Source organism: Anas platyrhynchos, chromosome 5, assembly GCF_047663525.1.
Source record: "Anas platyrhynchos isolate ZD024472 breed Pekin duck chromosome 5, IASCAAS_PekinDuck_T2T, whole genome shotgun sequence".
In the NCBI taxonomy this organism is placed as follows: domain Eukaryota; kingdom Metazoa; phylum Chordata; class Aves; order Anseriformes; family Anatidae; genus Anas; species Anas platyrhynchos.
This window is the reverse complement of record NC_092591.1, coordinates 51105351-51122058: the sequence shown is the minus strand read 5'-3', so window position 1 is coordinate 51122058 and position 16708 is coordinate 51105351. Positions and strand designations below refer to the sequence as shown.

Here is a 16708-nt window from a genome sequence, read left to right as displayed (position 1 = left end):
CATTCTTTCCCTTATTTTGCTTTATGAAATAAATATTCTGGAACCACTTACTATATATTCTCTACAGAAGTAATACTTCACTTCAGTGGACTAGTTAGACCATTGGATTGTTCTAGAGTGGTAGTAGCCTAGTAAACTCTAAAAGAATGTAAAGAGGCTCATTCTTGTTTTATAGTTTTTAATCTACCTCTTTAAGATGACACTGAAAGAGGATTAGATAATTGAGGCCTTGTATGTTCTTTAAACAATGTACATTTTTCATGGGAATTAATATGAATATGGAGATAGCAGGGAGAGGTAAAGACTGGATGAGAAAATCCAGAAAGCTCAAGACGAAAGTTGGTCTTATTCCATATTTCACAGCACTTATGAGTATAAATATGGTGAATTCTGCCTTTATTCATTGATAGGTCCTAAATTGTTTTCTCACTTTTTCACCAATCTGAGTCAATGTCTATCAAAGTACATTCATATCATACCACATTTGTACATCTTAAATTATTTAATTATTTTTTTTTATATCAAGTATAGATTTCTAGGGTACTGAAGAAAATGATAAGTATGTGTTTGTTTATTTCCCTCTGCTACCTCATTTTTTTCCTACTTGTTTGCATCATATGTTGGTAAGGTGTCACATATGCACTCCAGCTGTGACACTGTACACTCTCCCTAGTCCTCTTAATAATGAGTCCGTGCTGTTTAACATGTTCATAAAGTATTTTTTCCATTTTACAGGTAGGGTAAGAGGCATATAGAGAAATCAAATAATCTATCCTGAGAGCATGCAAGCACTCTAGTAATAAAATCCCAGTGAACCCTGGCTATAACTCTTTTGATGTCCTCATCAGTGGCCACAGTCCTCCAAGGATTGATGGTAAGAAAATAGGTTACTATATACACTATAATTTACACAGTAGTTATGTGGAAAACAGAATATATGAAAAATACAGTTAAGTGGAACTTATGATGTGTGTGTATATATACATGCATATGCATGTGTGTCTATATATATATGATATATACATGGATATGATGTCTGATGTATAAAAATTGTATTTAGATAAACAGTTGGAAGTTATTTAGAAAGTTATAAGTATCTGAAAACAGAAAAACAGATGTTGAAAAGGAAAGTTGTCTTCTTAACTACTGTAATTTCTAATAAGTTGTAGGTTTTTTTTTTTTTTTTTTTTTTTTTTTTTTTGTCTGTGATGTCTGTCAATAATGTGTCTTTGCATATACCGTTTCTTCTACTCCCCACTTTATTGAAAGGCATAACTTTATCTGGGATCTTGAAAGGTTAAAGCAAGCCATTATCACTTTTTTTTTCAATGAAAATTTAGAAACCTGTTATGTTACTTTTTTCTTGGCTCAGAGTTCTTTTCTGAAGGGCTTTTCCACAAACCTAAATTTCACTTTGAATGTATAGACATGAGGATGAGGCAGAGCAATATTGCTGCTAGGTTGTTTCTCGTTAAAGCTATGAAGCATATGTAGTTGAGATTTTATTTTCAATAAGTGAAAATTTTGTTTTCCAGTCACAATTCCACAGTAGAAGAAATTAAGATGTCCAATATATTCATCTCTATGTCAGAGTATCATAGTCTTGTTATTTATAATTCACTGAAGAAAAAAATCGGTGTAAAAAAATCAGTAAAGATATTATTTCCAAAGTGATGCACCATTCATGTCGAACTCTAGTTGTCTATATTCTTAAATTTTACATTCTTAAAAAATCCAATTTAAAACTAACAGTAAGATATCTGTCCTTCTCCATTCTGTTGACATTTTCACAACCAAAATGCATTAGATGAGGTGTGAAAATAAAATGAACAACAGTTCTCAATTGTCATTTACACCCATTAATCCAGACAGACTCCATTGAAATCTAACAAATTATTCTTCCATGTGGAGAGAATTTCAGCAGTTTAATGTCAGTGGCACTCTGTCCTGGAGAGGAGAGAATTTGTCTAGAATTAAATTCTGACTTAAACTAGTTCTATAGGAATGACATGATTTCAGCCACTTTTTCACGGCTGTTTTAGAGGGAACAGTGTTTCCTAATGTTCAGACAAATCCTGTGTTTCAATTTGTGCCTGTTGCCTCTTCTCTTATGTACCACTGAAAAGAGTCTGTCTCTGTTGATGAGATTCCCCTTGAGCCTTCTCTTATCCAGATCTCTCAGCCTTTCCTCATAGAAGACATGCCGTTGTCTCTCTTGGGGCAGCCCAAAGCTGGACACAATACTCTAGGTATGACCTCAGCACTGTTGAGTAGAGGGAAAGAACACTTCCCTTGACTTGCTGGCAGCACTTCACCTAAAGCAGCCTAGTTTTCTTTTCAGCAAGAGCACACTGCTGACTCATGCTCAACTTCGTGAATTGGTTGTCTCTGCCATAATGGAAGCACTGACAATACTGGATTGAAATCCATAAAATGGAAAGTCTATAAAGTCAGTGTTGAAGCAAGTTGCCATTCAGTTATGGATTGTTAACATCAAAGATGTTCCTAACTTCACTTTTTAATAGGACAAATTGTAGAACCATTCTAAACTTGTTCTGATAACCCAACTGGACAATGAACATACAAAAAATCTGAGAATGTAGTTCCTTTCAAATGTAAACAACAAAAAACAACATTCAGCTTCATTTTTAACAAATATTATAGGTACTATGATATTACAGAAAGATGGGTTTATTAAACAGCACTTGAACTTCCTACGTGCTGTGCTTTTACCCAGATCTTCCTGAAAGGATAAACTTGTCTTTGACTTCTCCTAAACATATGTGACCAAGTAGAAATTACCTATAAATTAAGACTTAAAACTAGAACAGTAAACATTAGAACAAAAATATGTCTAATAAATGAGGAACCATTATAGTCGGTTGCTAATTTTGATGGTTATGCACCTGATGTTATTGTTTCATACTAAAAGAATTGAACAGTTATCAGTGACATCACATACACATAAAAACACGTACCATGAGTTTCAGTTACGTTAGAGAAGTCAATCACCCAGTGACATTATTTCTGATACATATTTTATATAGTCTGAGATTTTTAGCATCTCTTCAATCCCTAAATTAATTATTGAGCTAGATCCCTGCAGACAAAAGTAAGTTTGTCAGCATTTTATGTTCTCATTTGAAAGTAGTAAGCTATGAGAAGATGCAAATACTATCTCCACATGCAATCAGTTTCTTGTCAGCAATGTTTAATAAATAGAAAGAATAATATGTTCCACAGCTTCATTTATGATTTCTTCATATTTAAGAAGAAGGCAGGGCTGTCATTGGCTTAGAACAACTTTGAACCTGCTTTTCACTTAAACAAAATTTTCTGGTTTTACTCTTTTTCACATAAACAACGGTCTGATTTTACTCTTTCATATAAACAAAATGGTCTGGCTTTACTCTTTCCTTACAATTAGTATCTTGTTATTCCATTTAAAGATTTATCTTCTCCTTTTTATGTACAGGTTAGAATTTGCTTTTTGTAGGCTTTAGTCATGTTTCTCCTCCACCAAATGACTGACAATTCTGTCTAGTCTTTTTCATTAGTCTCTTCCAGTGCTAATCACAGACAGAAGTTCAGTTCTTTAACTTTCATCACTTGTCAATAAGGAATTGTTATGACAGCTGGTTGTTGTCCATGTTTATTGTGTGAACATTTTCCAGTAGACACATTTGAGATTTATTTTCACCATCATATGGAGGATCAGGCAAGCTTGCCCCATTAGCTGAAAAAAAATGAAGTTCCCTGGCCAGTCTGTGTTTAGTTTTTTTCATAATTCACTCTTTTGACTCATGATGATCCAGAAAAAGAACCAGGATCCAGTGACCTCCACTGTGTGGTTGGGATTTTGTACCATAGTGACCAGGACAGCTCCCAGGGGGAAGACCAGCTAACAGCCGCTCTTAACACTTGCCTTCCATTGGAGCGTGCCCAGTGGTGGGGCACCCGTGTTGGATGGGTCTGTGAACTGATATGATGTTTTTCTTGCCCAGAAATTCTGCAAACTAAAAGATTGAAGGCAATGTACAAATAATATACTTGAAGGCAAGAACATCCAGTGTAGTACGTTAGAAAGTCACACACAAACATTTCTGTCCAGCCTTTCATTCCAGCCTCTTAACAGTGATACCCTTTTAACATTTGATTAGTGATCAAATGTTGTTGACTTATTGTGATAATGTTTAAATATTTGTTTTAAATAGATTTGACACATAGGTGGCACTCATGCTTGAAAAACAGATAATACAATTATATTTTGGATTTTGTTTGGTAAAATAACATTTAGCTTTTCATAGACCATGCAGTGTCATCTCATAAATATTGCAAATTAGATTGCTTTAAAATTATGTTCTGAGAAGCTAATCACTCTATTTTCTATGTTTATTAGGTGATAAAGCATAATTGGTATATTTAAAATAATAAACTTTGAGAGAAGATTGTATCGTAGCCTACAGCATGTTACAGTCTTGATGCTAATTTTGTGTCATGTTAATGTCAGTAAATGTATTATCTTCATATATGTATATGTACAGCTATTTAAGTACTGGCATATGTTAGAAATTGTATTTTGATGCCATTTGAATGACATAAAAATGCAGAATGGGCAAATTTCTGGCAGAAGTAAAATATTTTGTAGGATTTTTGTGGATACAGTAGTTTGCATCCACAGAGATAGTGTAGCTGTTGCAAATGCTTGTGTCTTGAATTCCGATTAGATTCCCAAAAGCTGTATGTCTTCTGTTTTTGATGCTCATATATTTGTTTAATTCAGTTATAGAAACCTTCAGTTTTACTCAGAAGTTCTTTAATATTAGTAGTAAATAAAGTGTTCAGGCACTTTTTAAAGAAACAGTGAAGCAAACATATTAGGCTGTGATTTATTTATTTATTTATTTATTTTTATCTTTCTGGGAAAAGGAAACAACTTCAGTGTTTGTTTTATTTTTTATTATTTTTTATTTTTTCCAGATTTAAAGTAGTAAAAAGAGAAAGAGTCATAAAAAGTTTGTAGGCCCAAAATACACCAGCAGCATCAATGAATCAGACAGGAACAAAATAAGCTCACCAGCTGAGAAAAAGATTGTTACTTGTCAGCAACTTCATCTCATATCACACTCACAGCCTTCTCCAAAATTTCTGAAGTCTTTTTTTAGTGTTCTTGACAGACCATTATGTTTGGGTTATTTGTTATTACTACACAGCTAGTCTTTCACCCATGTTAGGGAATTTGTGTTTGCCATTGATTTCAGTAAGACCAGATGCTAAATGGTCTAACAGTGATTAAGGACCTGGTTCCAATTCCATAACTTATATCTCAAGGAACTTTTTCACCAAAAAACCCACTGAGTCAGTAGAATAAATCTGAAAGTCAATGTTAATGATTCACTAAGTGTTATTTGACTGAATTCAGCTAGTTTATGGATTTTATAATTCCACAAAAACTTTATAATATGACATAAAACTTAAAATTTAATTTTGTTTTATTTTCATGTATGCCAGTTTCACACCAAAGATTGAAGACTGAGTAAGGATACCAAACATAATTCAATAATTTGAGAGACAATTCAAAGAACTAGCTATATTATTGTATGCATTGAATAACTCATAATTTCTGCTTAATATATAAAGTTTGCTATAATTACCATGAAAACTCCTGACTAGTTCTTTTTTGGGGTTGTGTGGAGGAGTTAGATCTATAAATAATTTCTTTCTGATTTTGAGAGAGAGAGAAATGCCGGCACATACATCATCCATATTCTGTTTCTTTTGATCCTGCAGAGGGTAGCATGTCTAACTTTATACATGCCAAGTTTTCTGTAAAATTTCTTTTTCTTTTGAATTTAGGTCCCAGGGAAGAAATATATATATATAAAGTAGTATAAGTAAATTTGACATACCTTGGTAAGTGCATAACAAATGTGCTAGTACCTTGCAAACCCAAATCTGTGACTCAGTTTATCAAAAATCTTGGTTGGAAGTCATACTAATCAACGTGTGTGAGCCTAGATGTGTTCCTGCCACTTAGCAACTAAACCCACTAAAACATTGAGGCACTTCATAGGGTTTTTGGCCTAGAACATCTGCCCAAATGGAGTTTTAGGTACATATATACAGGTTTTAAACACACATTTATTTCTGTAATATGAAAACTGATTGTCTCTCCATAGAAATGATTTCCACTGTTACTTTTTATGCAAAGATAACTTTATACCTCATTTCTTTTTACTGTCATTCCTCTGCCCCTGTGGCTGGGCGGTACATGTGAATAGTGTTTAATCTCTATTTCTTTTGCAAAGGTAGCTATACCTTTTTTCATTTTACTGCCATTCCCTCTGCTTCAGTGGCTAGGCTGGTACCTGTGCATACTGCTTGATCTGTCAGAATCAAGCAGGCTTTTAAGAAAATGACTTTTGTCATTTCATTCCTTAAGATGATTCCTTGTTTTTCAATTACTGCTTTCTGACTTGAAGGTTTCTTAAGGTAACTTGGAGTTTGTTCCCAGACTGTCAACCAGGTGGCAGCAGTGCCACGTCAGAGCAGCTCCAATACCCTTTCCCTGACATCAAGTGTTAATGCAATTGACCAATCAGTGCTAAGATGATGGGAGGTAATTGGGTAATTGTATTTTACTGATCACAAGCAGAGAAAAGGGGGGGAGGGTGGGGAGGGGGGAGCGAGAGAAAGGGAGCGAGAACGGAAGGGGAGAAGGAGGAGTGTAGCCAGAAAGACTGGCCCCGGGACATTTGCAAATCCTAGGGTGCCACTGAAAGGTGGCGAGTAAGAGAAAGCTAGGGCGACAGAAAAGCGGAGCTACTCCCGGCAGCAACAACAGCAGCTGTCTGGAACTGGATATATACATAGATGCGTACGTCCATGCACACACAGGAAGAATTCAAGCTGGGAGGGAGAAAAGGTTTCGGCTGTGCAAAGGGCTATGCGTTTCAGGGATGAAACTAAAAACTGAAAGAAGCGGCCGCGCTCCTGGGAATGTATCGTCTTGGAAGGGAGGGAGACAGGAAGGAAGGAAGAAAAGGGGGAAGATAACTGGCATGTGGAAGACGATGGGAGTCTAACTCACTGCTGTGCAGAAGGGAAATCCAACTTGTAGATCTGAAATACACCAGACAGAGATTGCAAATGCGATCGGAGCTGCATTGAAACAGAGAAGGGGAGGAAAAGGGAGGCAGAGGCTGCAGAGATTTTATCCTTCTCCCTCTCTCTTTCCTTCTCTCTCAAAGAAGAAATAGAAGTTTATCCGTCTTGGTGCTGCTGGATCTTTATAGCTGCTGGACAAAAGATGGAGAGGAAGCTGAAATGAAAAGCAAAGGGAAGCTGGTCCTTGTGAAACTCACAGCTAAGAGGACAAATCACGCCTCCCCAGGCTTCTTTTGTGCCCCATCGGGGGAGTTTTAACATCAGAAAGATTTTGAGAAGTGTGGGGGGCAAAGGGGAGAGTGGGCGTTAAAAACACCCGTCCCGAGTGTTTAAAATATAACAAGGGGATGGATTTATTCTTGACAGCTGGTGGGAACCTTGAATTTTTCTCTACTCCCTCCCTCCGTCATTCCATTTAATGTGAGATTATGAAAATGCAGAGGAGTTGGAGGGAAGGCAAAAGGATATAACGTGGAGTTTAAAGCAAGGAGAGGGTGCTGATGCTGTGGATTGCTGGCTTCTTGCTGAAATCAAAAATCCAATTGCGCACTGGGTTGTGATTGGAAATCTAATCAGATCTTTGGAGAGGGGGGAGAGACACTAAAAGTTTATTATTTTGACATACACAAATAAAAATCTAAATGCATAAGGAGATTCTTTTTTAAAGGAGTGTGGGAGATAGGGAAAAAGAAGAATGGGAATCCCTGTTCTAATGTGGAGACACACGGATTGGATAACTGATAGTGCAGCAAAGAAGGGGGAAGAAGAAAATTGCCTGGCAAGACCTGGATCTTAACAGTCACAACAAAATTGCATTAAAAGAATACAGATGGAGGGCTGCTTAAAAAGAAATGTAGCTCTTTCTGCTCTCCAGAGAAAAAACAACTAGTAAGCAATGGAGAGCAGAGAAGCCAGAGAGGCAGAAAACCTCACAAAAAGGAAAGTAGGCAAAGGATCCACAGTGGAATGAAAAGTTTCATAAAGGAGAAGGACCATTTATCCTCTACAAGATTTTTTTTTTTCCCCTGTTATTCTTAAACCCCTCTTTGCTGGTGAAGGGAAGCATCAACGTTACCACTACAGCAATTTTAAGCAGGAAAGTTGAACCCAACAGAAAAAAATAAAGGACAGAGAAGAGGAAAGCAAAATTGCCGGAGGGGAAGAGTTCAGCAGTGTTGGGTTGGATTGGCACCTGTATGGACTGAAATTGCCGGGAAATTGCAGTTGGATATCTTTTATTTTTTATTATTATTTTTTATTATTATTATTATTTTTTAATTTTGGTTTGGTTGCTGAAATGAAATAGTTTTCTTAACCCCCCTCCCCCACCCTGTTTTTTGTAACCACTCGGATTTCCAGCTGGATAGTCTTTGAGGATATAGTAAGTACACTTTCTATTTTATTATATCTTGGGAAAGAAAATGTGCCCCATTGCTTCTCTTCTTTTTCGTTATGCCTCTTTCCTTGGTCTGTTCCCCCACTTGAATAAAGAATGTGATTTAATTTTGATAACGGTGAGAGTGGGAGGGGGGGTTCATCGGGAAGAGAAGGAGAAGAATGAGGACAGAACTGAAATCTCACAGTAGCTCAAATGTTCCTGTTAGTAAAACTCCAGCCTTGGTAAGATGTTGCAGATGCTTGCCTGTGTGGCTTTATGGCATTTGTAAATGTTCACTAGCAAAGGAATCTTTTGAAAAAAACCCTGCAGTGAGTGATGGGTGCTGCCTGATTACCCAATCTGTAAAATCCAGATGCAACTTACACAGAATTGGATGTACAGGGAAGGTTTATTTACCTATTTTTTAAATTTTTATTTTTAATTTTGTAAGTGTTTAAAATAGGTTATGATTTCACTGCTGGCATCCAGTCTGACATTGCAGATCAACATGGTGTATTAACAGGAAAATTTTATAATCGAGCAGGGAAATGAAGGATGGCTTTTGGTGGGAGTGGGGTCGTGTAGGGCAATAGGTGATGGGTTTTGAGGAGGCAGCTCTGAGAGAAATGGAATGTTTTACGCTCTGAGAACAAATAGTAGCAGGCAGAGAGAGGGCATTCTTCTGTTGAAGGGGAGTTTAGAGAACTGCTGTGCTAGCCACTCATGCCCTCCAGATCTCCTAGGAAATTTGTGATTTTGTGATGAATCCTCCAGGCTCCCCTAGGACTTTGATGGCAGTGGAAGGAGATTTACTGAGATTGACAGCCAGTGAGAGGATGCTGTCGTGTTTGGAGCTTTTTGTTATTATGTTGATAATGAAAATAATAAAAAGTGGCTTGTAGATGGTGGGGTTCACAAATTAGTAATGATGTGTAAGAGACCAGTAAATGTCTCTCCCTTCCGGGAGAAGTGGGAGTGTGAAATAAAGACAGGGTAATGTGATATTTAAAATAGAGGTTCTTGTTTTCATGTGGGGAAGCATGCCACCTCCATCCACTCGTATGGCATGGATGCTTATCTTGTATATAGGGAGTTTTCTTCCTTTTACCCTTCTCATCTCCCTTACCTCTATGCTTCTCAACCTTGGCCTGCATATGGAGAGGATCCAGCTGAAAGTACTAGGCCACAATTGGGGTAGAAAGAGAGAGGAAAAACTCATAGTTAAATGAACCACTGAACAGATATGGATAATTTTTAGCAGACAAGGTGCAGAGCTAGCTTTGCCAGTCATTTTACTTTTCTCTAGCTGGAATATTCTGGAGGAGGGGAAAGAAGGCAGGAATGGGGGAGATGTTGGTTGAGCCAGATCTTGATTTTTGCCATTTTTTTTTCTGGCAATGTTGCCCTCTTCACAAGCTTCCTGTGTGAATCAGTGAATCAACACAAACAAGAGCTCCAACTTCCCTGGATAAATACATAAATAAATATTAACTTCCTTTTTTTTTTTTTTTTTTTTTTCTTTCTACATTTCATACACATCACCACTGTTATTTCATGTAAATGTCCTGAATCTTTTGGCATAACGGAAATGAGACCTTCTGCTTCTCAAATGTGTCCCATGTGCTTCTGTTTGGAGGTCATGCCTCTTAAGCCTTTTCTACTTGTAAAGGATTAAGATTTAGGGTCCAGTTCTGCTCCTAACGAAATCTCTGGGAGTTTTTGTTTGGCCACGTGTATGAATCAGACCCTTTGTGCTGTTGTGTGTAGAAAAAGAAGGAAGCAGGCACAGCAAAAGTTGTTCCTCCCAGTTCCAATTACTGCCATCCTTCTCAGTATAGCTAAATCAGTTTAGTATGAAGTGCTTAAGCCTCATTTATTTCTCTGGGCACGTGTTTTCTGGTGGGACACTAAATGGGTAATAAGTTTGTCAGCATCTGAAAGTATGCACAAAACTCCGTTCTCCATTCCTTCATGTATCATTATAAGCCTGTGCCTTATTGTGGACTACACTTACATCAGCAGTTGCAGTAATAGAGCAGCTAAATTTATGTTAAGCTGCTGCTCAGTAATTACTGAAGGAAAAAGAAGCTGGCTAAGGAAAAGGCATCTCCAAGCTTTTCCCTGGATTGCTGTCAAGTGAATACATAAACAGAAAATCTGATAGAGCAACTCTGTTTTTTTTGACAATAGAAACCACCATAGGTGCCTCATTCATTTTGTACAATAACTAGCAGGAGGATTTTCTTGATGTGATAAGGAAGCACTGGGAAAATTTAGCCACCAGTATGGGCTGAAATAGGCAAACCATGTCAACATTAAAAAGCTAGGGATGCGCATCTGCTTCTAAAGAGGCAACAGTTTCACACTTCAGTGAATCATTCATTTAATACAGTAGCCAAAAGACACATGGAACAACCCAGAGTTTAACTCATTCAGTCTCATAATGGGAATGAGTATAGCATTTCTAAGCACTTGTGTTGGGGCTTATCCAGAGCCCAAGGGGCTGGTCATAAAACACATCGCCGAAAGTGTCAATAGAAACATCCAGCTAAATGAAGAGCATCAAATCTCCTCAAACAGAGGCAAGAACTGGTTGTCTCTGCTACTTCCTTTGCATGTTCCTGAGTACAGGTGTATCATTCAGCAGCTTGTGCTGATCCTGCAGGCTGTCTCCTCTCCAAAACATGGACTATCCTTTCACACACTGGTCTGTAAAGGTGGTGCTGTACCATTATGTGTATATTTAGGCACCAAATGCTTGTACAGAAGGAAAGAGACAGCTGTTCTAGAGAACCCTGCTCCATTTGCTGTAGTTTTTCTCCAGAAGGTCAGAGATCATGGATCTCAAACTTAAAGTTTTCTTGGCAACTGGAGGTTAGTACTGCAAAGGGGTAGCTGGTCCATGGTTTTTCACAGGTAGGGAATGATTTTCAGTTACTGAGAATAGGAACATGCTCAGTTTGCTGGAGCAGTAATTTTTCTATCACATTAGCTCTCAGCCTGATAGCACTGAGTGAAAAATAAACTTTCAAACTGGGCAAAACCCAAGAAAGAATTCTGTAGGTATGAACCAATACAAGCAATTGTATGGGACTGGAGGAAAAGAAAGGGATTTCCAAGATGTTGCCATAGCTTCCTGCATACAGACTCCAAAATGATTTGTCTGTGACCTTAAAAGCTGGATCCCATTCCACACACAGATTCTAGCTGTGACAATATGAGACAGGAAGATTTTTCACAGTACTCAAGACAGGCTTTTAGCATGTTTGGTGAAAAATTGCAAGACAAAATATCCAAGAATGAAGTGTCAGTGTATTCGCTAAAGGAGTGCACTGTGCACAGTAGCAGTGTGCGAGAACCTCCATCTCAGCTGTGGCACTATGCCTTCACTTTAGCTTGCAGAGATCTCTTTCATTTTGACTGCTAGTGAGGGAATGAGGAGAGAGAAGTGGGTGTTACTGCCGCTTGCAGTCTGGGAGGGAAATGACTGAAGAAACACAATTAGCACCCACTAAATTATTTCTGAGGTAGTCAAGCTGGCTGGACTTTGAGCTACTATTAGCAGGGGCCTTCCTCCTGCATTTCCATCTGTTCCTTTGCCAGCTGCCCTATGAAAATCGTAATGAAAAATAAGTCTCCTTCAGTTATAAAGTTCTGCCCCTCCAGGACAACCCAGATAATAAGAATTTAGTAATAGCAGCAGTCGTGGGGACCCAGAAGGTAGCCTTGCAGTGCTCTCCAGTTCCAGAGTGTGGGCAAGGAGCTGATCCTGCCTCCGCTTCCGGTAATCACATCCTGTAACAGCAGAAGACATGGGGGTTGTACTCGTAACATTTTGGGGTGGTTTATTTAATGGTGCGATTTAAAAAATAAAGGTACCTGTTATTCAGCTTTTCTATCACAGCTGCTTCTTCTCTTGTGGGATAGAAATAGGGAACCAAGAGGGGCAATGGGTGTGCTAGTGGTGTGTTTTAATTGCGATGCACAAGCTGCAATACGTGGAAATGAATTAAAGCCTAGTTCCTGGTATGGGGCCTGGATTTTTTGCTGTCTGCTAGAGGAAAAGGCAAAAATCAGAAGCTTGTCCATGCACACAATAAAAGAGAATCAGGATCTACATTTGGTATCCAAGGAAGCGAGAGCAGAATCCTGCAGGGCTTTTTGTTCATTGTTTAAATGTTGCCATAGCAATATCTCAGGGCACAAGTTACATGTTTTCCACTTCTTGAGTTGAGCTTTTCTTCCCTCTCTGCTCTCTTTCTCTCTCTTTCTCTGTTTCTCTCTCTGGATCTACTCAACAACCAGGGGGATCTCTGCAGAACTTTGTACAACAATAGGAAAAGGACTTTGAGAGCTGTATTATCTGTCCACTTATGTCCGTTCCCTGTCATTTGCTAATATGTTGAAAACCAATTAGGAGAAAATTGTTGGACGGAAGTGAAGTGTGAGCCTCTTGTTGTTAGGACATTGAGCACATTGCAATATTTTGTGTAGTGGTGATATGTTAATTGGATAGCTGCAGGCAAGTGAAGTGTAGCAGTCGCTGACAATTAGAAACAACAATGAACTTGCCAGGATTGAATCTATTCCTTGGGCAGATTAAAATGCATTGCAGGTATCTACCAGAGCTTCTGTAGATTGAAATGCTCGCACCACTGTAAGAACTCGTGAAATTCTGTTTTCACAATGCCAAGACAAGATTTACCCTTGCTGCTTGTGAAAGGGAGAGAGGCAGTATCAGACCACAGAATAAAGTCTTCCCTAGTATTTGCTGCAGAGCTTGTACTTGTTATGTCAGGACTGTGGGGGTGCAATGTAACAAGAAAACCAGCAGAATTAAAAAGGGAAACAAACCAACCCCAAATCAAAGAAGAAGAAGAAGAAAGATAATTCTCCAGAAATGAGGTTTCACATGCAACTACTTAAAGCTTACTTTAGGAGTAGTGCAGCAAAATAAATAAATGAATGAGTTTTTGTCTGCAAATCCAGCATCAATTCAGGGTATTTAGATAGGTCATTTGTGTTTAAAGGGATTTTCTTTTGCTTTTCTGGTTTTTATTTGGCAGCTATGGGATCCATACAGTCCCTGTGCATTAAAATAACCCTCAGAAATGTGGATGTGGTTTCCCTTTATGTTTGTGTGGACCCTATAATATGAGCTGATGTCCTAGAAGCCTAGGTCTTGGTACTTTTTCTTCACTATGCATACAAGAATGATTGTTTTAAGAGCCAGACCAAATCCCAAAAGGCAGTGTTGGTAATTTAAAACAAACAAACAGACAAACACACTATTAATGTAGTTTGTATCTGCAGCATGTTTTATTTCTGCCTACAAATCTTTCTTCACTTTCATGTCAACAGCCTCTTCACTCATGTGACGTATTACGTAGGAAATAAAACCAAGAACATAAAGAAGCTGTTGTTTATTGATGGGGTGAGTGTAACATAACTGATAACATTGCAGGTTTCCTTGCAGTTTTGTTTCAGGTTTTCTTTTCCTTAAGCAAAAGACTGCCTTAAGACCTAGAGTAGGCACTAATTATTTTAATATACCTTGATTTGTCCTCAGCATCTCTGAGATGACCAAAAGGGTGGCCAAGTGTGATATGGGGATGGAGATAATCACCTCACTTACCATTCATTGTGCTTCTGTTTACTCATCAAATTACTGAAGCCCACTGTCTTGACTGGAATTTGATGTAAGGAATTTAGGATGAAAATTTTGACATTATTGGGCCTTCTATATAGACTAAATAGACCAAAACTATAGACCAACATTTTACTTTCCTTTTAATCTCCAAAACCAACTACTAGTGAGAAGGTGGAAAAGGCGGGAAGTATAATCTTCCTTTTTTTGTGAGGGAATTCTGTCTTGTGGAGAATGAGTTAAAAATAATGTTTTAATTTTAATATGCTAATGCATATTTTTCTGTTCTAGTGCAACACTGCAACATGTAGAATTTAGTCTGTTGTATAGTAACCCTTCCATGCAAACAGTTTCATACATTTTACATTTCTTTCTCCTCACGTCTGTCCTTATGCAAAGATAAATGCAGTTCTGTTCCAACTAATCTAAATTGGAGCCTTAGTAATGACTGCAGCAGGACTGATCCTACTCTGTTTTTTTTTTTTTTTTTTTTTTTTTTTCCCCTAAATTAAGCATAAAACCTGGTTCAGTTTCATAAAGAAACAATAGGGCAAGGATTTATATTCATAGGCATAAAAAGGTGATCTGAATGCCATTTTGAATTGATATTTGAATTGATAAACTGTCTAAATTTTACATTGTTCCAGATTACCCTCATAGCCCCTGATGACATTCCAGGTGGGAATGTAATAATTGATGGATTAATTAAATAATCTAGTCCCTGTTACTGCCATAGCAAAACTTCAAGTTATATTAAAAAGAAGAAAAAAAAAAAGATTTTTTTATATTTTGCAAAATGTCATATTTTAGGGCCGAATTCTTAGTCACTTATTACCAGGAGAATTTGGTGTTGGTGTAAACTCTCTGCATTACATATTCACATCAATAACTAAATATTGTGACATGTTCTAATAAGTATAACAATAACAACAACAAAAAGAGAGTTCACCTTTAAAAGCTACAGGAGAGGGATGTGCAAGGCTAGAAAAGGGCTAACTTAAGGAACCATAGCTTTTCCTCCCTCAATGCATGCAGATTTCAAATGAAGTGTGCAAAAAAATATTAAATTCCATGAGCTTCTTTGCCAAGGGGCATACATGTTGTGCTACGGGTTTTTTACTTAGCTGTTTGGTTTTACAAGAATTTTCTCTGCCAGTACTGTATTTGTGAGCCCTTATTTGAGAGGCAGGTTCTTCTACAAGTGGTTATATATTATTTTTCCAGAGGCAAGCTTTTATATTTGTTCCATCATTTAAAGAAACGAGGTTCATTTTTGTTAGGGTTGTTGATGGCAAATCTACTAAAGGGGAAGGATGATGACCCCGTTAGCCTTTCAAGTTGCTCATATGCAGTGCACAGTCTCTCTTCAATAAGAGTTTTATTGCATTTAACGCCCGTGTGAATTTTGACTGTATATGATGCAGAGAATTAAAACCATAATGGATTTCTCTTTTGGACTGGAAAGAGGTCGAAAAGCCTCACCTTCAGTGAATGTTTGTGTTGATATCTCTCTTTCTGTAATGTGTTTCACTGAGTAGTCTGGCCCTGAAAATTGAGAAATATACATTAAGTAAAGGTCTGGAGGTATTTGTTAAAGACTGCTGAATCAAGCCATAGCAGAGGATAACTTAGTCCTTACGTACCTTTTTATAACTTGTGGAAAAAATAATTGTCTTTTTTTATGGGAAATTTCAATTTTTGGAGTATGTATGTAAATCTCAGAGCTGTAGTAAAATGTCATTAAGTACTGCAGAGAACTATAGATAATAATTTCCCATTACAAAAAGCATTGTCTAATTTAAGGCATCACCTATATAATCTTTCATTGTGGCAAAGAAAGATGAAATTGATGGTTGCCTATACTAAATGAAAGATAAAATGCAGCCAGTAATGGTGCTTCAGAAGGATTTCTCTTCTAAACCTAAGGAAAATATTGGAAAATAGATTGAAAAGAACATTTAAGCAGACATCAGTGAATAAAAACTGGATTGTTTCTAGGAATGTATTGTTTTGCCAGAGAAAAACCCAAATCATAGAAGAGTTCATGTTGTCTTTGATACAAGGGAAAATGAAGCCAAAAATTAAGAATTAAGCCAACGTCAAAGCAAACTTTTATATAGTAGAGAGAAAATAAAGAAAAAGAAAAAAAAAAAAAGGCAACAGCCCATATAAATAATATGTTTTAAAGTGAATATAGCTATTAAAACAATTTACCAAAGAAATCCTAAAAAATTTTAATAGGAAAGAAGTGGTGAGGTTGGATGGTAGGCTGAAATATACTTACAAATGAGGTATTGTTCTTATTGCTGTTCTTAGTGCTGCTTTAATTGCAGACATCTTATGAAGAGTTATTGACAGTAGTGATGCAGAAATGACAGAATTTTTCAATTAAAATTTCCATTCTGCATCTGGAAAAATTGTGATTAAAAATTCTTACCCTGAAAAGAAAAGGCAAGTGAAAAGAAATTGGAAATTATTTATTAGAGGTAAATATTTTAAAATCAACAGTCCTGTTA

General features: G+C 37.2%; 1 protein-coding gene across 14 annotated transcripts in view; it reads left to right on the top strand.

The window, feature by feature from the left end:
• LRRC4C (leucine rich repeat containing 4C) overlaps positions 1-16708 on the top strand; it is a 513499-nt gene that overhangs the window by 415660 nt on the left and 81131 nt on the right. For 11 of the 14 annotated variants that reach the window (XM_072039043.1, XM_072039047.1, XM_072039041.1 and 8 more), the window contains one exon: positions 740-874. The gene's annotated coding sequence lies outside the window, so the exon portion shown is untranslated. Of the gene's footprint in view, positions 1-739; positions 875-6668; positions 8549-13906; positions 13980-16708 lie in introns of those variants that run through there. The other 3 variants (XM_027457656.3, XM_005023397.6, XM_038180180.2) reach the window with 2 other exon arrangements.